The following is a 27,231-nucleotide window of genomic DNA, read 5'->3' on the forward strand; positions in this document are numbered from 1 at the left end:
ACTATTACTGGAAATGACTCTTAATGAGATTGATGAGGGTGGGTATTTTTCTGCTAGTTTATGCATATATGAATGCAAATTACTTATTTCAAGGGTAACACAGAGCTCAGCATAAAATCTCTTAATATTTTTTATTGCTTTACTTTTTTTTTTTTTTTTGAGACAGTTTCCTCACTATGTATTCTAGGCTGACCTGGAACTCCGATCTTCCTGCCTCAGCCTCTTGACTGGGATTATAGGTGTGCATCTCCACATCTGGCTCATTGCTTTTGACATTAATGATGAGAAACTTGGTTTAGACAAACAAGAAGATGAGAATGGAAGAGGTTGTTGCAGCAGTGACAATCAAACACCTTCTGAATTAAATGCCCCATTCACATACTGGTCTGTCATCAAAAACTATTTTTAATTATCAACCCATTTGGTTCATAATTCATTTTGGTCTTTTTTATTGAAAGCATAGAATTATAACCCTTCTAACTTATAAGAATATTTATTGTTCATAATATCGGTATTTACTTTGTCAGCCTCTAAAGTATTTTGCAAGTTGGTGGTCCAGGGCCTTTTCCACTCTGGGAAAATGTACCATAAGCAGGTTCCGGGTGGGTGAGGAGTAGCTGGAGAAGGAAGACACCTTCCTCACAGACATAATCTCAGAAAGACTGATTCTAGGAAGGACTGCGAATGAAAACTGAGGACTGGAACACCCATCTTCTCAAAACTATTCATGTTGGTGTACCCTGTAGAATGATTCCCTACAGCCCCAGGGGGAGAGAGCTGTTTTAAGCCAGGAGAAAGAAGTGCAAAAGTACTGAGAACAGAAACTCTAGGACTATGTCATAAGTGGGCAGAGGGAATTTAATACTGGGCTACTCAGCTTTGTGTCACTATAACAAATACCTCAGGAAAATCAACTTATAAAGAGAAAAGGTTTATTGTGCCTCACAGTTTTGAAGGGTCAGTCCATGATTTATTGGCCCTGTTGCTTTGGGCCTGTGGCGAGGCAGCACATCATGGTGGAAACACCGTGGATCAAAACCTTAGGGAAGCCAAAGAGAAAGGAAGAGGAAAGGGCTGGGTCCCATTGTCCCCTTCCAAGGCACTCCCCAGTGACCTGAAGATCTCCCACCCAGTTCCACCTCTTAAAGTTTCCACCACTTCCCAATAGCACCACTCTGAAGACCAAGCCTTTACATATGAATCCTTGGGGGACCCTCATCCAAACCATAGCAATCACTCTAAGGATGCTGGGAGAAATGACCAGAGGGACAAGAGAAAAATCACAACAAAGTGGTGTCACAGAGGCAGACAAAGAGAAGTTTCTGGAAGGAGGGAGAAGCCACAGTGCTCATGCCTGAGCAATAGCAGGTAGGACAGTAGTTTATTGGGTTTGGTGACCTCAGGACACTGACAACTGGGTAAGGGCCACTTCAGAAGGGTGGGGGTGGGGCAGTGGAGGAGGGAATGGGTGGTGGGAAGTCACAGTAATTGCTCTTTCAAGAGATTTAGCTAGGAGAATGGTGGAGCAAGATGACTGAAGCAAGTTTTCACTTCTTTTTCCTTTATTTCTTAATGAGAAAGGCTGTACACAGTCTTGGAAAGGTGCTTACAGGGGAGACGCAGGTTGAAAAAGAAGAAAAGCAAGAGCAGGGTCCCTAAAGAACTGGAAAGGGACTGAGAAGCAGACACTCAGGGCTTACATGAGGAAACAGGGGAAGAGAGGCAAGAATGGAGCTGCATCCTGTGTCCCCTAAACCGAACACCTGAGTGCTGTGATTTGATTTTGCTACCTGCAGAATTTTCTCCTGTTGTTTTAGAGTCTCAGGCCATGTATTTTTTTTTTTTTTAAGATCTGTAAAGCTGCTCATTTTCTTAGAAAAACTGTGGGAGGTGTTTGAGTCCTCAGTGGAAGTTTTGCTCCTGTAGGTAGGAAATACTTTTCTCCTGCACATCATCACAGAGTGCTTCCAAGGTGTGGACTCAGACCATAAACCCACTGGAAAGCAGGCCTGGTTACGTCGTCCCAGGGGAGATCCCCCACCCAGACGCTAAGATCAACACGTGCATTTCCTAGTCCTCTTTCATACAGTGGGTTTATTTCTTGAGTGTGGTTCCTGAGAGGGGGCGCCCCAGGTTTGATGGGGGCTCCTAAGGCTATTTGAGAGGCATTTCAGGCTTAACTTCACAAATGCCGTGCCCCTGCAGCTGTCAAAACAGAAACTTGAGACAAAAGGTGGCTTTGTCACCTGTTCACGTCAATAGGTTCTTGCTTTCAGTTCATTTTGGCCGTGGTAGATTCTCTTCCTTTTGTGATAGCTCAGCAGTGTGTGTGTGTGTGTGTTTTAAACACTTCCATATTTCATCCAGTGTTTTGGTTTTAATCAAGAATATCAGATCTGCCCGTCTGCTCGAGAGGAAGCCTGGTGTGCCTGCTATGGTAAGTTTGGTTTTGATAAGCAGGACATGAGCAGTGTTTGCCTGCTGAGTTTTCAGTGTATGAATCTTGTTGCTATGCAGTTGTTGCTTTGGCCCAGGGTTTGTAAACCAGCCATTTCTTGGATGCCCAGCGAACGAAGGAAAGCGAGGGCTTTGGTTTGCTGATTACAAACCATCTCCATGGTCACTGGGCTCTAACGATGTTTTCCTAGCAGCGTTCAGACAGTAATGACTTTCTTTTGTCACTTTTCGGCTTCTCGTATTTCATGGTGAGAGGAAGGACTGCAGACCTGCTTGGGAAGACATGCAACACACAGAACAGAGCAAGCTTAAAGCATAAGGACTTTTTCTGTAGGACCCTTGGAAACAACTATTCTATTTTTGCTTTCACTTTGATTGGTGGGGAAAGAAAAGAATATAGCTCATCCATTTCTGAGTTCCAAGTGTGAATATTTATTCTGCCTCATAGAAGATCCCTATTTGAATCACCCGAATCAGAAAGTCTGTTTAAAAATTACAGAAAAATAATCTGGCATAATTCCAGTGTGACTTTCTTTTTGTCTTTAAGTGCCAACAGGCTCCAAAGGCTAAAAGCAAAATTATAGGTATTCAAGTCTCTTTACATTCTTTTTCTGTTTTTGGCAGTACTGGGATTTGAACTCAGGGTCTCATGCTTGCTAGGCACACATTTTACCACTTGAGGCACACCCTATCCGTTTTCTTCTAGTTTGTTTTTCAAATAGGGTCTTGTATGTTTTCCTGAGCCAGGCTTGGACTATCATTTTCCTATCTCTGCTGCTTGAGTAGTTGGGATTACAGGTATGGGCCACATGCCTGGTCCCAGGTGCCTTTACATTATAAAGCAAGATACAAGATTGTCTGCATTAGTCACTGTTTGTGTAAGAGATCTGTTATAAAGAATTGGCATGTGATTATAGAGGATGGGAAGTCCCAAGATTTGTAGTCTGTAAGCTGGAGACCCACGAAAGTTCTAGTTTGGGTCTAATAGTTTGAGAACCAGGAGAGCTGATGATATAAATCAAATCTGGGAGGCTTGAGGCCCCCAAAGAACTGATGTTTCAGATCCTGTACAGAGAAAAAAAAAATAATGTCTGAGCAGTCAGGCAGAAGGAGTTCACCATTATTCACTGGAGGGTCAGCATTTTGTTGACCTACCTCTAGAAAGGCAATCTACTTTATTCAGTCTTATGATTTGAATGTTAATGTAATCCAAGAATAGCATCACAGATATCCCAGAATGATGTTTGACTAAATGTCTGAACACCGATTAGTTGATGGCTAAATGAAATTAACCATTGGAGAACACAAAAGAAACCCAGGACAGGCAGGATAAATTGAAAGTAGACGGTAAGACGGTAATCAGCCAGGTCACCGTGGCTCACACCTGTAATTCTAGTTACCTGAGAGGCTGAGAATGGGAGGATTGTGATTTGAGGCCAGCCCAGGCCAAAAGTTAGCAAGACCCCATCTCAACCAATAGGTGAGCATGGTGGTGTGCGCCTGTCATCCCAAGCTATGAGGGAAGCTGAGATTGGGAGGATCATGGTTCCTGGTCAACCTGGGCAGAAGAGTTGGCAAGACCCCACCTCAATGGAAAACAGCTTGGCATAGTACACGTGTCATCCAGTGACAGTGGGAGGTTTGAAGTAGGAGGACTGAGATCTGGGCTGATCTAGGTAGAAAGAAGACCTTATTTACAAAGTAACTGGAGCAAAAAGGTTAGGGGTATGGCTTAAGCAAGTAGAGCGCAAGTGCGAGGCTCTGAGTTCCAGTACTGTCAAAATGAAGAGATGGTGGATTGAAAACAGAGAAAAAAATTATGTATCTCTTATGGTTGATTGATAATGGCCACAAATTTCCTCCCAACAAGAAGTGGAGTCGATTTCTCTACCCTATGAATACAGGCTGCAAAATCTTCTCTTATTATGACAGTAGCGTATCACAAAAGTGACAAAGAATGATCCTGGGATCCAGGCCTTAGCTGACTGGAGAAAACCAAGCCAGCTAGAGAAAGGGAATTCAGACTGCCGGATGTTTGCCAGATGTGAGGAAGTCTGGTGATGACCAGCGAGCCTCGAGCCAACCTAGCAAATGCAAATGCAGAGTGAGTCCGGCCAGCATTCACAGAAAAACTGTAAGCCAGTAAGCCTCGTCATAGTTTTAAGCCACTAAGTTTTGGGCATGGTTTGGCATGCATGAATAGTAATGGACAGCAGCATACTCTAGAGCTTCAGAATATACAGCCTTTGCAAGCTTGTTTACAAAAGGCCATTTACAAAAATAACCGTTCACTGCGCCATTAACACACCTCTACCAACTGCAAAGGCTAGAAATTACAGACAGATACAAAACCAAAAATGAAATTAGGCAAAGACCATTAGAAAAATCTCAATGTATTTGGAAATTAAGAAATATACTTTTAAGTAATGGAAAGAATATACTAGTGCATACTTTAAAAGTATGTATATTTATTTTTGGCAGTACTAGGGTTTGAACCCCGGGCCTTGACCTTCTACACAGGTGCTCTGCCATTTGAGCCATGCCCCCTTGTATTGCTTTAGTTATTTTTAAGGGAAAAAACTTTTTTTTGAGACAGAGCCTTGCCAAATAGCCCAGGCTCAGTATCCTAAGTGCTGGGATTACAGGCATGTCACCAACTCCGAGTTTTTTTTCAAGAAAATTACAAGTCAATTTAATTTACAAACCAATGCAACAATCTTCTACAAAATAATAACAAGCAAATAAATAAGCAAACAAAAATCAAAGCAGTAATACATAAAAAGCTTATTAATACCACACAAGTACGATGTTGGTTAACAGCTTAAAATTAATCAATATGATCAAGCACATTCATAGATTAAAGAAGAAATGCTATGACCGTTCAGCAGATACAGAATAAATTTGATAAAATTCAACATCTACTTGTAGTAAAAAAGAATTCTTAGGAACTAGGTATAGAAGGGAGTTCATTAATGTTAGGTAAACATTGAGGAACAAGACAGATTTGTGTTACCACTTCATTATTGCACCAGATAGACCAATAGATCAAAAGAAAGAAATTTAATGTGTAAGGTTTAGAATGAAAGAAATAAAATTGTTATTACTTGTAGGTAATCATATTGTTTGTTCATTTTGATTTTCTACAGACAATGATAAATTATTAGAATTAATAAGGGTGTTTATGAATTTGCTAGAAATAAAAATAAATGTAAGAATGTGTTTTCCTTATAACAACAATAAATAAAAACTAAAATTTGAAAGGTTATAGTTTAAAATAGTATAAACTACCTAGTATGTCGAAATCATATGTAAAGCCTTTACAGGAAAGATTTAAAATCTGTATTAAGTAATGAGTGGATAGATACATTATACTCACAGTGTAGAATCCATGTTTTAAGAATATCACTTCCTTCTGATTTATGCATAGATTTAATGCATTTCCAGTAAAAAATTTCTACAAAGGTTTCGCTTTTAGATTTTTTTGGTGGCATGTGATAGCTGATTCTGAAATTTTTACACAGACATGCAAAGGATCCAGGACAGCCAAGACAGTACTTGAAGAAGAAGGCGATGGAAAGACTTAATCTACTAAACATTGAGGTTTATTTGTAGCTACAGCATTTAAGACAGTGCAGTCTGGGCTCTGAGAGAGACAATTGAATCAAGAGAGAAGAGAACCCAGTATGTAGTTCCTTAATTCATGATGGAAATACCCCTTCTGTGTAATGAGGGGAAATGTTTTAAAAAAAAAAAAAGGCATTCAGCTATCCACAGGGGAAGAAATTAATCCCAACCTCACACCACACACAAAATCACCCCGTGTGAAGTGTTGCCTTACAATGTAAAGCTCGTAATAATACGGATTATTGCTTTATTGGCCCCAGTTCTCTCTGTGCTCATGTCTTTTCCTATGTGACTTTGAAGTATCACTCACAAAAGGGAAGTGTACATCTTTCCTCTCTTGACTTAAGTTTTGGCTCTGAGACTTGCTTTTGTGAAAATGACAGCATGCCAATATGAGCCTAGGTCTCCATGGGCTTTGCACAGCTCTTCATGTCCTCTTCCTCTCTGCCCTTACCATCAGAAGGAAGATGAGAGGTGAGGAGATAAGTGTCCTAGTTAGGCTGTGAGCCAAACCCAGCCTGGGGTGGAGCCCAGCCAGATTAAGTGAGCTCAATTTGATAAGCCAGCCTGAGCTGTGAGGGAGAATACTAAATGGTTTTTGTTTTCAGTCACTGAGTTGGGTGGCTTTGTTAGATGATAATGGCCAACTTATCAGAAGGCAATACAGGAAAGTGGATATCCCATCTGGATATGACTTCCAGATGGGAAAATTTTCTTAAGTTAGTTCCTAAAATTCCCATTCACCTTAAAGAGTTATGTGAAAATGAAGAACCTTTGTCCATCGGAAGATACCAAGAAACTTACCATAGGGTGAAAGGAGTTATCTACAATCATTTAACCAACAAAACAAACAAACAGAAACAACCAGTACAGTTCACCCTCTGTATCCATGGGTTCTGCATCTGCAGGTTCAACCAACAACAGATCAAAAACATTTTTTAAGAGATTGTATCTGTGTTAACATTTTTATGTCACTCCCTGAGAAAACACAGTATAACAGTTATTTGTATAGCATTTACTTGCATGGGGTATTATAAGTAGTTTAAAGATGAGCTAAAGTATCCAGGAAGATTGCATAGATTGTATGCTGACACTATGCCATTTTACTAGGGACTTGACACATCTGTGGAGTTTGGTATTTGCAAGGGTTGATGGATCCTGGAACCAAATGACACTAAACTTGAACTTATGATGTTGTATCTGGAAGTTTAGTGAAATTTAGGGGTGATGCCTTGAAGGAACTAACTAGAAAAACTTTTAAGACTTTTTTTTGGCACTACTGGGCCTTGGAGTCAGGGCTTACATGCTTGCTAGGTAGGCACTCTACTTCTTTTTTTTTTTTTTCATTTTTCTTTTATTATTCATATGTGCGTACAAGGCTTGGTTCATTTCTCCCCCCTGCCCCCCACCCCCTCCCTTACCACCCACTCCATCCCCTCCCCCCCTCAATACCCAGCAGAAACTATTTTGCCCTTATTTCTAATTTTGTTGTAGAGAGAGTATAAGAAATAATAGGAAGGAACAAGGGGTTTTGCTGGTTGAGATAAGGATAGCTATACAGGGCATTGACTCACATTGATTTCCTGTGCGTGGGTGTTACCTTCTAGGTTAATTCTTTTTGATCTAACCTTTTCTCTAGGTCCTGGTCCCCTTCTCCTATTGGCCTCAGTTGCTTTAAGGTATCTGCTTTAGTTTCTCTGCGTTAAGGGCAACAAATGCTAGCTAGTTTTTTAGGTGTCTTACCTATCCTCACCCCTTCCTTGTGTGCTCTCGCTTTTATCATGTGCTCATAGTCCAATCCCCTTGTTGTGTTTGCCCTTGATCTAATGTCCACATAGGAGGGAGAACATACGATTTTTGGTCTTTTGGGCCAGGCTAACCTCACTCAGAATGATGTTCTCCAATTCCATCCATTTACCAGCAAATGATAACATTTCGTTCTTCTTCATGGCTGCATAAAATTCCATTGTGTATAGATACCACATTTTCTTAATCCATTCGTCAGTGCTGGGGCATCTTGGCTTGTTTCCATAACTTGGTTATTGTGAATGGCACTCTACTTCTTGAGCCCCTCCACCAGTTCTTTTTTATGATGGGTATTTTTGAGATTAGTGTCTTAAGAACTATTTGCCTTGGCTGGCTTCAAACCTCAATCCTCCTGATCTCTGCCTCCTGAGTAGCTAGCATTACAGGTGTGAGACACCAGTGCTCAGCTTTAAGACTCTTTTAAGGGCTGGAAGTGACCCCAAAGGTCAAGCATTCCAATCTCACATGGAATAGCTGGAGAGACCCCAGGACATCAGGGGCGGTCTGGCAGTGAAGACAGGGCCAACACCCTGGAGCCCAGATTTCTCACTGAGCTTCTTCCAACTTGTTCGAGCTCAACCTGTGAGGTGGGAACACGAAACACTCCCATTTACTCACACTGATGGTATTTCTTCTTTCTCATCTAGCCTCGAAAGACCTTTAGTTTTGCAGAAACCAATTTATTGTCACTCAAGTTTGTTATCATTTACAAGCAGGGAGAATTCATGGAGCACCCCACCTCAGGTGAGATTTGCCCTGTCACAGTGCTTGTGACTCTGCTCATTGCCTCCTTAGCTCCTTGTGGTTTGGAAGCTCCCCTTGGATTTGACCAGGTTTTGGCAGTACTGGAGTTTGAACTTAGGGCTTTGCACTTGCTAGGCCGGTATTCTACCTCTTGAGTCATGTCTCCAGTCCTTTTGGCTCTGGGTATTTCTGAGATAGGATCTCACTTTTTGCCCCGGTGGACCTGGGTCATGATCCCCATAAGTTTGAGGATGACACACCTGTGATACCATGCCCACCTTTTTCTATGGAGGTAGGATTTCTTGAACTTTTTCCTCCTGGTTGGCCTCAAACACTAATCCTCCTGCTCTCTGTCTTCTGAGTACCTAAGATTGCAGGTATGAGCCACTGGCACCTGACTTGTCGTTGGTTCTTGCTTCTGCACTCTTTGAGGCTCAGCCTCTTTTCCTGGATTTTGAGCACTGCTAATCAACTCCCTGATTTCTGATGCAGCTTTGAGCCGATCTGGCAGTGGTCTTGAACTCTGAGACACTCCAGTTCCCCCATGTGGACTTGATCCTCCTTGACTCTTGTGTCTCTCCCATCTCTTCAGATATCGGGCCTATGATGCTAAGCTGGTATCTATCACATGTCTGCAAGCCTCACTCATTATCTTTTGCCTGGACCATTACAATAGTCATTAGAGGCCCAGAAAGGTCAAAATAACTGTGTGTACTTTTTTGACAGGAATAATGGAATTCATTGAGCACTGAATTGTGAAGGACTTTGGTTTAAGCTCATTTCAGTTATTAATTAATTTAATACTCAAAACATCCCCATGGGCGAGTACCATTTTAAAATAGGGAGACTGATAAATAGAGGAATTGAGTAAGTTGCCCAAGACAGACGATAATGCTTGATTTAAAAATCCCAGAGGTCTGGCTTCATTAGATCGTGAGTACCTACTACTATGAGCCAGGCATTGTACTAGGCATCAAGGATACTGAAGAAGACATCTGCTCATGCAGAGTGTGTGGGCTAATGAAAGCCACCGTCACTGTCACTTAAATAATAACACAAAAATTACAATGTCATTGACAAGTGCTTCACTAAAAGAAAGTAGAGAATGAAGTGGGAATAAGAGAGGTTGTTTTAGCAGGCTCACGTGTGATTCCTGAAGTGCAGAATTGCCAGGGGCCATACAAGATGATTTTGGGTGGTCCATGATTAATATATTAAAGTTTGTCAGTTAGGTGTTTATATTAGCAAACACAGAAAATATTTGGGCAGTATCGGTAATATTTCTTACAATGTGGTAAAGAAAATAAGGTAATTTAATTGAGTAATCATACATACTATGCCCAGATAAGATTAAAAAAATCATCAAGGAAATATGGAAGTAACTAAAAATTGAGGGAACTTGGGCCAAGGAGTTTGGATGATGCAGGAAGGTGGGGATCTAGTTCAAAGGCTGTGCTTCTGTAGATTGGTCCCAGAGCTGGTGTGAGATGGTTTTAAATGGAAAAGTGAGGACCTGAGCCCCGCAGTGAGGAAGCTACTGTGCTTGGTCTCTTTAAGGAACCTGTGCAGTTTTTCCTGCACTTGCTCTTACACTCAGGTTCTCACTGTAAATTCACCAGCTTGCTTCCCATGGAAATGACGTGTTTGTAAATAGCTGGCTTTCTGCAAAATAGACATTTCTTGATTTTGGCAGTGGTGTTTTGAAGATTTGACACATCGCCCATCATCTCTGGGCTCTTATCCTTACAATCAATGATGCTCATTGCATCCAACAGTTTTTCATCTAAGCGCAGTGGAAGAAATTTTCCATGAAAAGGAAAGAAAATGTCAGAAACAGTTGAGCTAGGGCTCAGAACTGCATTAAGCAACTTGAGGTCTGTTCTACTGAAAGTAATTAGTAAGGAGGCAGATGAAGGCTCCTTGTCCTACCCCAAAGTCTAGCACTGGGCAATTTTTCTTTTTTATAAGGCAGGGTCTCCTATGTAGCCCAGGCTAGCCTCAAACTTGAAATCTTCCTGCCTCTGCCTTCCAACTACTGGGATTACACGTGTGTGTACCAGCACACCCTGCTTTCTTGTGCAATTTTGCTTTGCTGCTTTTGCAATGTGTACTTGATTTAACAACTATGGATTTCTTAAGATAATGCAACCCACAATTGAAATGTTCTTCCTGTGAGAAACTATGTGTTGAATCAGCATTTTTTTGAGCTAAGTTTGCCAGTCAAGGAGGGAAGCCACCATGCTATTTGAACAGACAGATCTTTTCAAAGAAAAGGTCCTATAGTCCTGTCTGCAGACTCCATGACTCATTTTTCTGGTATTTTGTTCTGCATACCCAGAAACCCATTTATATGTAATATGCATCCCTTTATTTATCCTCCCTAGGGAGGGGAATGCTCCAGGTCAGCCTTCATCCTTGGAGGTGTAAGTCTCTGCATTATTTTTATGGAATGCACAAATTCCTGTTCAGTTTCCTCTGCCACCTCTTACTACTTTTGGTGGCTTGTGTATTTAGTGTTGCTTTCTCTCTCTCTGAGAGCTACAGATGAGTCAGACAATGAGGTCGGGGTGGAGGTAGGGTTTTATGACATGTGACTTCATTTGAGGTACCATCTGGTAGGTAAGTTCTTTGTCTGTTTCCCAACTCCCAAACCTCCACATGGCTTGCCAGCTTTGACAAGTTGCAGCCCAAAATAATTTGCTGCCTGGGTAAAACCACAGGTCTACCCAGTTTGTACCCAATGACCCTAGCTTTGCTTCAGAGTCTACAGTAGACACTTCATGGTTTTTTTTTTTTCTTGCCATGTTGGGGATAGAACTCAAGACCTTTGGGCATCTGAGGCAAGTACTCCACCACTGAGCTATACTTCCAGCCCCTGATGGATTATTCTCTGTCTGTCTACCCAGAACTTCTTTCCACTTTTTTTGGGACTGTCAGTCAACTCCTTTATTGATTTCCCTTTGAGGGAAAATCCCTTCCCTTGCAAGCTATCTTACTAAGATACTGTCAGTTTGGCTGTGTTGCCTTCTGGCTGTAGCGAATTGGACCAGTGAGACAAGCTGAGCCCATCAGGTTCATCTTTGGGGAAACTGAATCTTGGGAGGAGTGACCTAGATATGGAGTATACTTGGAGCCAATTCATTCTGATGTGGCAAGTCAGTCCTGGCTATTGTGTCTTTGGCCCTGCCTTTGTTCCTGCCTTTCTTAAGGCCTTGCTTCTGGTGCTATGACATCTAATAAATTAGTTTTTTCCTGAAGTAAACCATACCCTGTTACTGTTGCTTATAACCAAAGCATCCCAGGAAAGCTGTCTCATCTCTCTTTCCTTAGTCTTATTCTTGGCTTCTTCCCCCATTTAAGGCTCTTTAATGGCATCTCAGCCCATTTGATGGCCATAACAAAATGCCATAAACTGTGTGCACAACAGACATTTATTTCTCACAGTTGTAGAGACTGGAAGTCCATGATCAACAGTTGGTGTCAGATGAGGGTCCTGTTTCCTGGTTTATAGATGGTGCCTCCTACCTGTGTCCCCACATGCTGGGTCTCAGGGACCTCTTTTAGAGGGGTACTAAGCCCATTCATGAGGGCTCCTCACTCATAACCCAACTACCTCCTACAATCTCTACCTCTTCATATGACCACACTGGTAATTAGGTTTTAGCATATGAATTTTGAGGGATACAAACATTTAACCATAGCAAATGGTTTCCCATTTCTATTAGACTAAGACCCCAAAGCCAACCACAGTCTTCAAGGCCCAGGCTGGATTGGCCATTGGTGGACTCTTATGCCACCTTCCTACCCACCTTCTCTATGACTCTTGAAGCTCACTTGCTTCTTTTCCCTTCCTGAGGCATTCCATGCTCACCAGGGATTTCACACATTGTCCCTTAGTCTGCAGTGTTCCATTCCTTGAGTTGCCCTTCAGGTGCCCTTGCCAACTCTTGGGGCTCTCCACGTACACATCACAACACCACCTCAGTTTTCCATCAATTACCATCAGCCTTCTATGTACATAGATCTCACATCATGGATTCAACCATGGATTGAAAATACCTGAAAACAGTTGTGTCTATACTGGATACACGTAGATTTTCTTTCCTTCTCATTTCCCTCCCCCCCCAAAAACAGTACACAACAGTATGTTGTGTTAGGTATAAATACTCCAAAGATGATTTAAAGTATATGACAGGATGTGTAGTTATATGCAAATGCAATGCCACTGTACATTAGGGGCCTGAGCATCTGCACATTTTTGTATTCCCAGGGATCCTGGAACTAATTTCCCATAGATACTGAGGGACAACTCTATATACCTATACCTATGTGTGGGTTACTTGATCATTGTTTCCCTTGCTTGATGATAAGCTCCATGAGTGAAGGAGGTAGGCTTTTGTCTATGACTGCATTCTAACACAGAACTTGATGTTAGTACAAACATTTTGGTGGAATGAATACATTTTGGAAAAAGTGGTCGGAACTTGTCATATGAGCTTGTGTTCCTCGCCTTCCTCTTTCATGATTTCTGTGTTTCCTCTATTTTCTTTAGGGTTCTGTAGTATGATGGCTGATGGTTCAATCAAACATACAATCATGGATTTTGCTAACATGATTTCCTATTGTATCCTTATCTGATTTCCATATTATACCACTGGATAATATTCCCCCAATGACATCACTCAATGATAGGATTATTATATCCTTGCAGGCAAGAATTAGGGTTATGAAGAGTAATTCTTTTACTGTTTCTTCTCCTAAGTAGCTGGGTGAACATTAGCTGATTCATTTAATGTCTTTAAACCTTAGTTTTCTCATCTTTATTATTATTTTTTTTTTCCAGTACTGGGATTTGAACTCAGGGCCAACACCTTGAGCCACTCCACCAGCCCTTTTTTTTTGTGTGATTTTTTTTTTTTTTTTTGGCCAGGGCTGGCTTTGAACCTTGATCCTTCTGATCTCTGCCTCCCGAGTAGCTAGGATTATACGTGTGAGCCACCTGCATCCAGCGCCTCATCTTTAAAATGGGGAGAAAATATGTTCTGCTAAATATTGCCTGGTGGTGGAGGATATAGAGATAATGATTGTCAAAACAATTGGGAAAATACTAAATGGATGTAAAAATCTAAGAAACCTTTATCAATATTCATAACTTTTTGATATTCATTATAATATTTGGTCATTTATAGGCATTCTCCAAATGCTATAATCCCTTAATGTACCTTCCTTTATTTCAAATAGTACATAAAATGTGATGTGCTATTAATTATCACTAAGTACTTATCAAGAGCCAAGCTCAGAGGTAAGATAGGACGTTATGTCACTTCATCCTCATACTTCTCATTGGAGGAGGACACTGAGGCTAGGAGAGGCTAAGCAACTCATTCAAAGTCTGGCTGGAATTCTAATTTGAGCAACTGATGGAGGTCAGCACTCTCAGCCGGGTCCACATGGCCTCCCGTCCCTGCATGTCCCTTCAGAGGTAGACAAAAGCCACGCTTTACTATGTGCCCCCTGTGTCCTCCTCTTCATTTAATGTTTACATAATCTTCATCCTTTCACAAATGTGGAAAGGGAAGTGTAACCTGGATCTTCATTTCCGGGTGATTACAGAAAGTTGCAACAGGTCACCACCATGTTACTGCAATAACAGAAGAAAGCAATACATTGTAACAATGGAGTTCTTAAAGACGGGGAGAACAGTGTAAGAAACAAGCAAGAGAGGGCTGAACAGGAGGCCTGAGCCCACCCCTTCTCACTTCCTTCCCTGGGGTATTTGACTCTTCTGATGGAAAGAGGAAACAGAGGTTGTGGCCATCCCATGCAGTTAGTGTGACACACTAGAAACCAGAGGAGTCCCCAAGGCAAGCCTGGTTTTCCCCATGGGACATTTGTTGAGTTCTGGGACTGCAGATAAGGAGGCTCAAACAGCTGGGATCTAACATTCACTAAATCTAGGTCTGAGCTGCCTGCATTATGACCAGGTTAATTTTGAGTTCCTTTCCGAAGCTATAAGGCACAAGGGATCATTTGCTGGCTTTGGCATTTATGTTCCCTTGCACCAATTGTATCTGGGTTTGCTGTGGCAAGAAGCTTTTCCTAGACATTGGCGCCCTCTGCTGTCAAAAATCAATTCTGCATGGACTCGGAGCCCGCCCTGACCGTTTTCCCAAAGCCAGGCAGGGCTGAGAACCACAGTCTGAGTTTATATTCACTGACCTCCTCTGTGTGCTGTTGACTGCTTGCAGCTACAAGTCTGTTGTAAAACAGAATCACTGGTGCTCACAGCACAGGGTGTAAACATTAAATGAATCATTGTACAAAGCCCTTAATATTGCCTGGTACGCAGTGAGTGCTCTATAGTTATGATGGCAGTGACCATTGTGGTTAGGACCACTCTGGTCCTCCTCAGGCTCCTCAGAGCAGATGCACTGTGAGCTGGCTCTGACCTAGATGTTTTGGGTGTTCACATGTCTCAGTCTCCCTACAGCAGGGGACCAGGGAAGGCAGCCTGGAGCTCAGTGTCCAGGAAGAGGAAGGCCTGAGCTGGGAGAGGATGTCAGTCTCCTGTCTGTTAACAAGTTGGCACCTGCTGCGCTCCAACCTCAGGCCTGTGGAAGCTGAGCTGTCCTCTCACTCAGGCTGCTGAAACTATCTCTGAACAGCACCTTTTTGAGGACTGCGTCATGATCCATCTTACAAGATGCCCTCTCTGGTCTCCTTAGACGAGGCACTCTGAGCTCATGGAAAAATGGAGAACCAGTTAGATAACACATGATAGTTCTTGACTTGGCTGACTGCTTTTTTGACTGTTTTGTGTGTATCCCCTGGGTGGGTGCTGGGAATTCTAAGGTTGGGGGATAGAAAGCTGCCCTGGAGCCTCCTGGTGAGGTACGTAGGAAGAGGGAGCCTGGCTCAGGGTCTCAGCCCTTCAGAGCCTGTGGCTTTGACTCTGGATCACAGTCATTTCCTGTCTTCCAGTTTCCTAACCTTTCAGGTTCCAGTTTTCCCAGCAACCACAGGCTTGCTGAGGTTTATTTCCTCAGGTGGCTCACACCTGTAATCCTAGCTACTGGGGAGGCTGAGATTGGGAGGGTCATGGTTCAAGGTCAGCCTAGGGCCTAATTAGCAATGCTCCATCTCAACAATTGCTGGGCATAGTGGTGTGCACCTGTCATCCCAAGCTACATGGGAGGCTGAGATCAGGAGGATGGTGGTTGGAGGCCATCCATGGCAAAAAAGTTTGCAAGACCCCATTCTCAATGGAAACAAGCTAGATGTGGTGGCCTGTAACTGTCATGACAGTGGGAAGCTTAAAAAAGAAGATCATGGTCCAGTCTGGGCTGGGCAAATTTGAGACCGTACTGGTGGACACTTGTGGCTTATGCCTGTAATCCTAGCTACTCAGGAGGCAGATATAAGGAGGATTGTGGTTCAAATCCAGCCCGGGGAAATAGTCCGTGAGACCCTGTCTCAAAAGTACCCATCACAAAAAAAAAAAAAAAAAGCTGGTAGAGTGACTCAAGCAGTAAGAGCACCTGCCTAGCAAGTGTTGAGGTCCTGAGTTTAAACTCCAGTACTGCCAAAAGGTCTGAGTTTACTTACCTGACTGAACTTGAAGATCTTAGCTGAGTATTCCTGGGTAGAAAGGTTCTGGATAGCCTCCTTCTATCATACCTTTCCCATGGCCACTTTATGCTGTCATGGCTGCTGTGGGTTGCTGCCCAGCTCGCTTACCTCCAGGACTGAAATACTCATGTCCCCAGTTTCCCCCAAAGGTGGACAGCTGGGAACTCAGCTCCATCCCTGCCCACTTTACCAAGAGTAGCACAGGCCCAGTGGCTGTTTGATGGGGTTTGCAAAGGCCCAGTCTCCCCACTCCAGTTCAGAATAACTCCAAAGTGTCATTCCAGCCCCAGGCTGCTTTGGGGATCCGAGAGGCCTTTCTCGGCTCTCCCACTGGTCCCAAGGGCACCCCAAATAAACTTCCTGCATTCTAGTCTCCATCTGTTTGTTTCCTAAGAACCAGATTGCAACACTCATGATTAACGACAGTTTTCACTCAACCTCTTACTGATGCTACTTAATGATTTCACTCTAGAAAAATGTTTTATTAAAATTCTTTATTAGAATATATTTGTTGTACAAGGGGGATTCATTGTGACAGTTCCAAATAGGCTTGCATTGTACATTGGTTAGATCACCCCCACCATCTCTCCTCCTCAACCCCCTCCCTGCTGCACTTAAAGCAATTGCAAGAGGTTTCTTTTTAGTTCCATGTAGTACCATTTGTCAATCCTTTCTCTTAGTTTCTGAGCCACTTGAGTTCTATTTAGGAAGTCATTGCCTATGCCTCTAAGTTCCAGTGTGTTCCCTGCTCTTTCCTACCCTAGCTTGAAAGTTTCAGGTCTTATATTAAGGTCCTTAATCCACTTTGAGTTGATATTTGTACAGGGTGAAAGGCATGGATCTACTGTCAGTTTTCTGCATACAGATATCCAGTTTTCCCAGCAACATTTGTGGAAGAGGACGTCATTTTTCATTGTATGTTTTGGGCATCTTTGTCAAAAATCAGGTGGGTGTAGCTGCATAGATTCATATCCAAGTTTTCTTTTAATCCAGCTTCTGCAGATGAGAAAAATCACTATTGTCTTTCCAAGTCTGGCTTATTTCACTTCCCATAATAATCTCCAACAAGTTCCATCCATTTTCCTGCAAATGACATAATTTAGTTCTGTTTTATGGTTGAATTGTGTATATATATCACATTTTCTTTATCCATTCATCCATTTATGGGCATCTAGGCTGATTCTAAAACTTGGTTGTTGTGATTATTCTGAATATTTCTTTCTATGTACATATCTCTTTTTATGCTGAGTATATACCAGGGATGGCTTAGTGAGATCTATATTTGGCAGTTCTGTATTTGTTTTTTTCAGGTAACCTTCATACTGATTTCTACAGTGGCTGCACTAATTTACATTTCTACCAGTGGTATATGAGGGCCACCGCTCCCAGTGCTTGCCAGCTTTGTCGTTTGTTTCTTCATTATGAACACCACTGTGAATGAGGTAACATGGTGTGTACCTCTCATTTGCATTTCTCTGACAGCTAAGGATGCTGAGCATTTTCTCATGTATTTATTGACCATTTGCACTTCTTTTAGAACAGTCCATTCACTTCATCTGCCTATTTGTTGATTGATTGGATTATTTGTTTTTTTTGGTTTTTAACTTTTGTGTTCTTTATGTTTTCTGGATACTAGTCCCCTGTCAAGTAAGTGGTAAAGATTTTCTTTCATATGTAGGCTATCTCTTCATTCTGTTGTTTCCTTTGCTATGCAGAAGTTTTTTAATTTTATGCAGTCCCATTTGCAAGTTCTCACTCCTATTTCCTGGGCTATTGGAGTCCTATTTCATTGCCTCTACCTAGTGTTTTCCCCAAGCTTTACTGTAGTAGTTTCAGAGTTTCAAGTTTTACATTAAATTCTTTGATACATTTTGTATTGATTTTTGTGCAGGGTGAGAGAAAAGGATGTAGTTTTCTCTTCTACATGTGGATATCCAGTTTTTCCACCATGATTTGTCAAAGAGGCTGTCTTTTCTCCATAGTATGTGTTTTGGCTCCTTTGTAGAGAATCAGATGGCTGGAGCTGTGTGCAGCTCTAGTGGTAGATTGCCTGCCTAGCAAGTGCAAGGCCCGGATGTTTAAAACCTAATGCCACTGTCACCACCAAAAAAATGTTTGTCATTGAGAATCAGATGGCTTAGCTATGTGGGTCTTTTATTCTATTCCATTGGTCTGATGACCAAAGTTCACTACATGTTTATTGGAAAATACAGAAAAGTTCACATACAACACCCCCCCCAAGATTTTTAGCAAATTCCTATTAAAGAAGGAATATTTTCCTAAGTGTTATAGTATTATGAACCTGTATTTCATAGAATATTTTTTGAATTTGTAATTTCCTAGTATTACAATCTTATTAAAGTATTTTTTAAGAGTTGGTTCCATAATACTTTCTTTTCATTTTTGTTTTTGAGACTGCCTGTAGCCCAGGCTGACCTCAAACTTGTGATCCTCCTGCCTCTGCCTCCTGACTTCCAGGATTACAGGCGAGTTCCACTACATCTGCTGTGGTTCCACAGTACTTTAAACTTGGAAGTTAATTGTACTCTTCCTCCTCTTTCAGGTGGATGCACGGAGCAAAGTTAGCAAAGTGGCACAATTCACATAGCATTAAAGTTGTACTTCAAGAGCTAAGACGTCTAATGATATCCAAGGATAATATGAAGCTTCCACAGCCCCCAGAAGGACAAACATAATTAATTTTAGTGGATCTCAAATTCGTCTTCAGTCAACGACCTTTCACTCATATTAATGTCTTGATCAAATATCTCAATGCAAAATACCCACACAGTAAGTAAGAGAATTCCAGCTGGTAAACATGACCTGGACATTTGTAAGAATATATTTAACATATGTACACCCATTGTGGTTTCTGGTAACAGAGGAAAAATGAAGCAGAATTTTTCTTTCTCTTGTTAAGGAACTGTCATTTAAACATGAACTGGGCGTACTCCAAATAAAATTCAGGTTTGCAAGATGAAATCATGGCAAAAAGCGTCAGAAACAAGTACTTCTGAAATGTAAAATCTCAAGAAGGAAAAGCATGCTTTATCCAGCTTACTTGGTGAAAGAGCTGCAGCCGCAATTGGTTAAAGTAGCAGCTATGTTTTACTATAACAAAATACCTGCAGCTGGGTACTTTTTATGTATGTGGTGCTAAGGATCAAATCCAAGCTTCATGGATGTTAGCAAGTGCTCCACCACTGAGCTACACACATAACCTCCTGAGGCTGGGTACCTTAGGGGGAAAAGAGGTTTATTTGGCTCATGATTCTGGTGGCAAGAGGGTCCAAAAAGAGGGTCCAATGGTCACAGTGCCCATTGGCTGCATGACAGCATGGTGGAGAAGCAGAAACGGAAGCAGACACATGTATAAGGGGCTAAGCACATGGGATGATGTCATTTCCTAATAACCCACTCTCGCATGTCCTAGCAAACTAACCTCTTGACACCACTGTTAATCCCAAGATGTCTCCATGACCTAATCACCTGCCACTACGTCCCAACTCTTTCTTTTTTTCCCCCCCCCTCCGAGTACTGGGGCTTGAACTCAGGGCCTACACCTTGAACCATTCCACTGGCCCTATTTTTGTGAAGGGTGTTTTCCAGATAGGGTCTCACTAACAGTTTGCCCGGGCTGGCTTTGAACTGTGATAGTTCTGATCTCTGCCTCGTGAGAAGCTAGGATTACAGGCGTGAGCCACTGGTGTCCAGATAGGTCCCACCTCTTAATGGATCCAGCACTGCAACCTGGCCACACTGGGGACCAAGCTTCTAGCACATGCAAACTATTGCAATGCCTTTCCAGTTATTTATGTCCTCCTTAACTTCCGTAAGCATGTTCTCAGATTTCAGTGTACAAGTTGGAAACTTCTTTTTATTAGATTCCAAAGTATTTTATTCTTTCTCATGCTATTGAACATGGAATTGTTTTCTTAATTTTATTTTCAAATTATTGTCACAACTAATTTCTGTATCATGATCTTGTCTCCTGCAATCTTGCTGAGCTTATTAGTTCTCTTAGATTTTGTGTAAATTCTTTACAGCTTTCTCTATATAAGATCGTGTCATCTTCAAATATAGGTTTTTCTCTTTCTCTCTTTTTTTTTTTTTTCCAAATTGAGTTCCATTATCTTCTGCAGTTATAGTTCCAGCAATTCCAGGTTTCCTAGGTCACTTTATCTTCTTTTCTTTATTTTTTTTAAAAAAACTTATCATGTCTAAATTCTACCACTAGCAGTTTAAAGCCATAGTTTGATTTGTATCAATTATTTCTAGCTAATGTGCTTGATGAATTGGATAAAAGACTGCCAAGTTGAAGTAAGAAGAAATTGAAAAAAAAAAGGCTGGCAAGTTGTGTTATGTTTGGCTACCAAGGCTGTGTATACCTGACTGGCTCCATGATCCACTATTGGTCCACGGCCTGACTCCCCTAATTCTTCATTAGTCTTCTGAGCATTGTATACTTTTTCTCCACATGGTTGGTGGAAAAAATAATCAACTGAGAGGATCCAATTGTCCTACGAGTCCAAACAGTGAGATTAGCCACATATATCAAACCATCACACGGTGTCCCAGAAATATATACACTTTTTATATGAAGAAATAAAATTTATTGTTTGGCCTCGTAAATAACACTCAGCAACTTAGATAAACAAGAGCAAGCAAAATCTAAGATTAGCAGGTGGAACGAAATAATAAACTTATGAAATGGAGACTAAAAAAAAGAAACAAAACACAGAATGGATGAAATGAAAAAGTTGTTCTTTGAAAAGATAGATGAGATTGACAAACCCATTAACAAAGAAATAAAGAAAGAGGGAGAAGATCCAAATTAATAAAATTCAAATGATGAGGGAGAAACTGAGCAGAGTTGGCTGGAGGAGGAGAGGGGTAAAGACCTCTGAGAAGGCAGCATCTCCAGACACAACACCTCCTTGAAGAATGGAGGCCAGGATGAAGGGAAGGGAAGGAAAGGGATCAAGAAATGTCGTGGAGTTTCTCAGAACAGGTCTGCTGAGGAAAGACCTTAAAGAGCTGAAGTGGGTGAGCTGTTCTTGGGTTGGAGAGGGAGGAATGGGGAGGGACACAGATGTACTCACAGGGGATCAGAAGGCCCCATTGCAACTTTGGTGCTGTCCTGGTTTGGTCCTGGAAAAGAATCCAAGGAGAAGAGCTGACCGGACCAAGAGCCACTCTGAGTGGAGAGCAGTACCTTGGAGGTGTGTGAAGAGCAGTAGCTGGGAAGTGGGAGACCAGGCCTGGGTCCATCTAGGTGGGGTCATATACACTACTGAGATCAGGGACCCTCAGGTGTATGTGATAAAGGGGACTGTGCAGGACTGGATGGGGGATACCCTGGATGTGATTTCTAAAACCTGGACGTACAAGACATAGCTGAGGACTCAGGAAAGGGACTGTAAAGTGATGTACTGTCACCTTCTGTCCATTGTCACCCATCTCCTGAGGACTGAGGTCTGAGGCCTGGTCAGGTGTCTGCAGTGGCCAAAGAGCATCCTCTAAGGTGCCTCAGTTAACTAGAACTCTGTGAAGGATGTCATGAGTCATTGCCTTGAAAACTGTGCAGAGACACCCAGGGAGACCTGCCTCACCCCCACCCTCAGTGGGTGGGTGGGGTTGGGGCAGGGGCTGCACCTGCTCTCATTTTAACCCTGCCCAGCCCTCACAAAGTCTTTCTCCTGCATCTTACTCACCCACCAATGGCGTGCGAGGATTCAGGCCACGCCCACATTCTACATTCCATGCTGCCTAGCATCCCCTGCATCTGCCTCTTCTGGCTCACACCGCTGCGAGCTGTTGGAGTAGAGGACGCGGTGCTGGCTAGAGGCGGAGGAACGTGGTGCGCTGAGTGTTTCTAGTGATTGTGGTGTGTGTGTGTGTGGGACAAGACTGTTTCTGTGTGTGGGAGTTGATTGTGGTGTGTGTGGGTGTTGATTGTGGCGTGTGTGGGAGGAAGATTGGGGTTTTGTGCTTGGGACGAAAGATTTTGTGTGAAGAACGTGTTGTGTGTTAGAGGAAGATTGTTGTGAATATTCAAGAAACATCGTGATAAGACGTGGAGGAGGATTGTGGAGAGTGGAAGAGAGATCGTGATAAGTGGAGGAGGAAGACTGTCGATTGTGGTAGAGATATATCGTGATAACTGGTGGAGGAAGACGGTTGTGTGTGGTGGACAAAGATCTTGAGTGTTTGAGAAAGAGCTGGTAGATTGTGTGGTCATGTGGACCCGCCACCTTCCTCCTCCTAGACCAGCTATTTCTGAAGAAGTCAAACTTCAGAAACTGGCCTCGGGCAAGAAAATGCTGAGAGCCTTCCAGCTCAGGAACAACCTTAGTGTGCCTGTAGGGGGAAAGAAAAAGCAAAAGATAAAAAATGATAACCCTGAGCTCCCCACTATTTGTGAGGATGTGCCCCCAAACCGCAGTGCTCCTGCACCAACAGCTTCTGAGGGTGCATTGCCTGCCAGTGTACCTTCACCAGACACTGGCATCAAGAGTAGCAAAAAGCTTGCATATGAGGATTTTCCCGTCATAAACTGGGAGGCCGTCATCACATCCAGGAAGAATGATGTGAAGCGAGATGCCCTCAACGTGTGCAACCACAAAACCGAAGACCTGAAAGAGAAGGACTTGCAGCTGGAGAAGAAGCTTCAAATCCTCTTGGCAGAAAAAGAAGCCATGCAGCTGAGCCGGGAGGAGCTTGAGAAGAAGCTGGCGCTGTCTGAGGCCAGGCTGCTGGAGTCCTCCAGCCAGCTGCAGCAGACCTCAGCAGCCATGCGTATCCTGCAGGAAGAGTTGGAGAGCAGTGCCCAAGATGTTCTTCAACTGAAAAGCACCCTGGAGGAACTGAGGAGCCTGTTGGAAGAGCCGTCACCTCCACAGCCCCCAGCCGGGCCCAGTGCAGCAGAACAGCGACTGGAGGAGGAGGCTCGGCAGCTGAGAAAAGCGCTAGAGTGCCTGGAGGGTCAGTTAGAGGCCCAAGTGAGGGAGAATGACAGGCTGAGTCGCCTCAAAGAGGACCAGGAGCGGCAGCTCCTGGCACTGGAGCAGGCAGCCAGAATCCCGGGCGAGCAGGCAGTGGATGGAAAGGAGGATATGAAGAGCATGGAGAACCAGGAGACCTTGACTGACCTGAGCGCGGTGCTGAAGGAGCTACTGGCCCAGCTTCAGCATGACAATATGAAGTTGACCTCCGCCCTGCTGGAGGAGCAGAATGTGAAGAAGAAGCTTGTCAAGAAGCTGGGCCATCTGCAAGAAAACCTAGACGACCTCAAGGTTATCATGGAGGTGAATAGCCAGGAGGCTCCCAGCTGGCAGGAGGAGGGAGTCCAGTGCCTGTGCCACCAGCAGGAAGACATGGTGGCCCATCGAGATCAGGTGGCTGTCAACCAGAAGCCAACTGGCAAGACAGAGGCACCAAAAGACTGCCTCCTGGAGGTGATGGCAGAAGACCTGGAGCCTCAAGGGGTACCAGTGGGTGCAATTGGAGAATGCACTGCCCTCAGTGCACTGCTGAAGGAGATTGAAGACAAGAAGGCGGAGACCATCTGCATGCTGCCCAGACAGAACGGGGAATTAACCTGGGAGCTTCAGGATCTGAAGTTCCAGCTTGATGACCAGTGCAAAATGTGGCAAGGCAAGTTCTGGCAGTCACCCACAGCTGTGCTGCTGGGTCCACCTCAGCGCCCCATGGCCCCCAGAGGAAATGTTTTTTGTTTTTTAAATTTTATTGTTCTTTTTAAGATCATATTACTGGTGTACTTGGTGTTTATTGTGACAGTTACAAAAATTCTTACAGTGTTTCATAGTTGAATTCACCCCCTCCATAATTATCCTTTTATCCACCCTCCCCCACTCCTGGAACAGTTTCAACAGGTCTCATTCCATTTTCATACATAAGTACAAAATATTTCCACCATATTCACCTTCCTAAACCCTTTCCTTATATCTTCCCCCCTCCCACTAGTACCAGCCGCCCAGACAAGACCTGTTTTACCTTCCTGTTCTCTGTTTTTGAAAAAAAAAAAAAAACCAATTTTGTTTGTTTAATAGAGCTATAAGAGGGAGTTTCGCTGTGACATTTCTATGTATATGTGTGTTACAATCCAAATTGGTTCATCTCTATTTTTCTCTTTCTATCTTAGACCCCTCCTTATGGTGATTTCAAAGGTTTAAAAATTCTATATTCATTCTTGTATACAAAGTACATCAGCCATATTCACCTTCTTAACTTCCTTCTATTAGTCTCCCTGTCCCCTTAGCGTGACCTGTTTTATAATATTGCTTGTGTTTGTATTGGATCTGTTTTCCACACATGAGAGAAAACATGTGGCCTTTGGCTTTCTGAACCTGGCTAATTTCATTTTTGATGATGTTCTCCAGTTCCCCAGGATGACCGTAAAGTTGCGTGTGATGAGGGGGAGTTTGAAGACGTCAGCCTCACTGATGACGTGCATTTTGAGGAACGAGACATTGGAGCAACTTCCCCACTCCAAATGCAGCAGAACCTGCACATGTGGTACAACATCTCAAACCAGCAGGAGTGTGTAGAATTGAAGGATGACCTCTGCCTCCCCTTTTTTTACAGGGCTGATAGAAATGGTCAAGTGACCATTATGTGTGTTTAAAGTGGGGCCGGGGCTCTGCCCCACCCGAGTCCCTGCCACCCCAGCCCCTGCCACCCTGTCCCTGCCACTCCTTCCCAATCACCCTTTTGTATTAAGATTAGACCTATTTGAAAAGGGGCCACAAAAACATGCAAAGACATTGCTGTCTTTGTAAGTTGAGAAAATACAAGAAAATGTAACAAACAGCAATATTTTATTAAAGTTGAAAACTTGATTAAAATTTGATGTACTCTTTTCTTTCCACCAATCTTCCAAAATGGTCCAGCCGACCACCATAGTGATGAAGGGAGGTGTCATTAGATGCATGTGTGATGTGAATCTATCACTAAAGAAGACTATTTCTGCCTGTAAGACACAAATTAGTGGGCACCGGTGGCTCACGCCTGTAATCCTAGCAACTCAGGAGGCAGAGATCAGGAAGATCGTGGTTTGAAGCCAGTCCCAGACCAATTGTTCATGAGACCTTACCTTGAAAACACCTATCACAAGGGCTGCTGGAGTGGCTCAAGGTGTAGGCCCCAAGTTCAAGCCCCAGTACCACACACACACACACACAACAAAAACTACACGTAGGATGCCTACATGACTGGTCATTCACCAAGCTTACATTTTTACCTAAACTGAAAGTATTGAGGGGCTAATATAAATTGAACTTTTCTCCTACAGGAAAGCCTAATGAGTAGAAGAGGTGTTAACAGATTAAAGTTTTAGACATATCTGACTTTCTAAGGCTGAAAGATCGCTTTGATGTGCAATACCCTGGGTTCATCCCCCAGTGCCACCAAACCAAGACCAAAGGGAGATAGGCTAGGACTGAGCCCTGCAGCTGGACCTGCTCTGTGTCCCAGGCTGTCTTTGAAAAGCCCAGTAGGTGCATCCGTCAGTGAATTCTTCCCAGTGCTCCCACACTCACCTGTGTCATCCAACTTCCAGGAAGGCTGAGGGGGCTGCTTCTGAGCTAAAATTCCTTAGCCTTTTTTTTTCTAAATGGAAAATGGGAAGGACAACTTAAAAGCTAAGAAATGGCTTTCAGCCTGATTGGGAATGAAGTTGGGCCTTTTCAGTCTTTTTTTTCTAGACTACTGAATGAAAATAAATGATCTGGTTCCCCCACCAGCCTTAGCAACCCTAGGCATTCTCAATTACACTCATTTGTATCAGACATTTTGGGTGGGGTTGGCTAAAGTATCCTACAATAATTTTTAACAGTATTCACCAGTTTGAGTTTGTGTGAGTTCTGATTTAGGCAAAACAGAAATGTGCATTTCTGCCAGTCATTCTGCTAGCCCCCAAACAGGTTAGAGCAGACAGACACAGCAACTTGTGAGCAAGTTGTACTTTGTTCCCTCCAGAATATGTGACCAGGGTCTCACACTAGAAGACATCTTCTAATGATGCTTTTCAGCTGGGGAGAATACAGGGCACAGGCATAGAAAATGTCACAACATCGATCGATCTACCATTTGATCCAGCAATACCACTCTTGGGGATATACCCAAGAGTGCCCACATCCCCATCCTTTCTCCTCCTCCTCCTTTGTTTTATGTTATTTTTCAGGTAGGATCTCAGTTTTGCCCCAGGCCACCCCCAACTGCAGTCCTACTTATGCTTCCCTGATAGCTGGAATCACAGGCACCACCAATCCCAGCTTATTCATTGATATGGGCTCTTGCTAACTTTTTGCCCAGGCTGGTCTCAAACCCTGATCTTGCAGATCTCCCCCTCCCAAGTAGCTGTGATTACAGGGTGAGCCACCGGGCCCCTTAATGTATATTCTTGTGAAAATACTTAGTTTGACTGCACTAGTGGAGAAATAATCAAAAATATCCTGGCCGTTAGACATTCTGCAAGGAAACTGTCCACACTCTTCAGTATAAATGGTTTTAGATTATTTGTTTGTTGGTTTATTTATTTGTTTATTTTGGTTTTGTTTGAGACAGGTCCTGGCTGGCCTCAAAGTCAAGATCCTTCTGCCTCAGTCTCCCGAGTGCTGGGATTACAGATGTGCACCACCTTGCCTGTCCTGCTACTTGTCTATATGTTTGAAATTATTTCAAAATAAAAGAACACTTTTTTTTAAGGAATGAGTATTTCTGTTCAAAGGAAATAGCACAAAGTCAAATGAATGGCTGAAAGAGTTAAGATGCTAGCCTGTCTCTAAACTCAACGAGGGCTTAACATCTAGCATAGAAGCACCTATTGAAGTCAGCACTCAACAGAAAAGTGAGCAAAGGGCAGGAACACATCATTTTTAGAGAAGAGGAAACTCAAAATCTAACAGGTGGAGTGTGGCTGCAGTGGTAGTATTGTGAGGCCCTGAGTTT

General features: G+C 43.0%; 1 long non-coding RNA gene across 3 annotated transcripts; it reads left to right on the forward strand.

The window, feature by feature from the left end:
• Nucleotides 1-2,274: 2,274 nt before the first annotated feature.
• LOC141414929 (uncharacterized) lies at nucleotides 2,275-26,368 on the forward strand. Of its 3 annotated transcripts, none has more exons than XR_012439936.1 (4): nucleotides 2,324-2,437; nucleotides 17,571-17,710; nucleotides 18,824-19,050; nucleotides 24,663-26,368. It is a non-coding gene; the product is annotated as an uncharacterized lncRNA (long non-coding RNA). The 3 variants fall into 3 exon arrangements; XR_012439937.1 differs by lacking the exon at nucleotides 2,324-2,437 and adding an exon at nucleotides 16,746-17,206; XR_012439935.1 differs by lacking the exon at nucleotides 17,571-17,710 and having other exon boundaries at nucleotides 2,275-2,437; nucleotides 24,663-26,366.
• Nucleotides 26,369-27,231: the final 863 nt, after the last annotated feature.

This window comes from Castor canadensis, chromosome 12 (genome assembly GCF_047511655.1).
Source record: "Castor canadensis chromosome 12, mCasCan1.hap1v2, whole genome shotgun sequence".
NCBI lineage: Eukaryota > Metazoa > Chordata > Mammalia > Rodentia > Castoridae > Castor > Castor canadensis.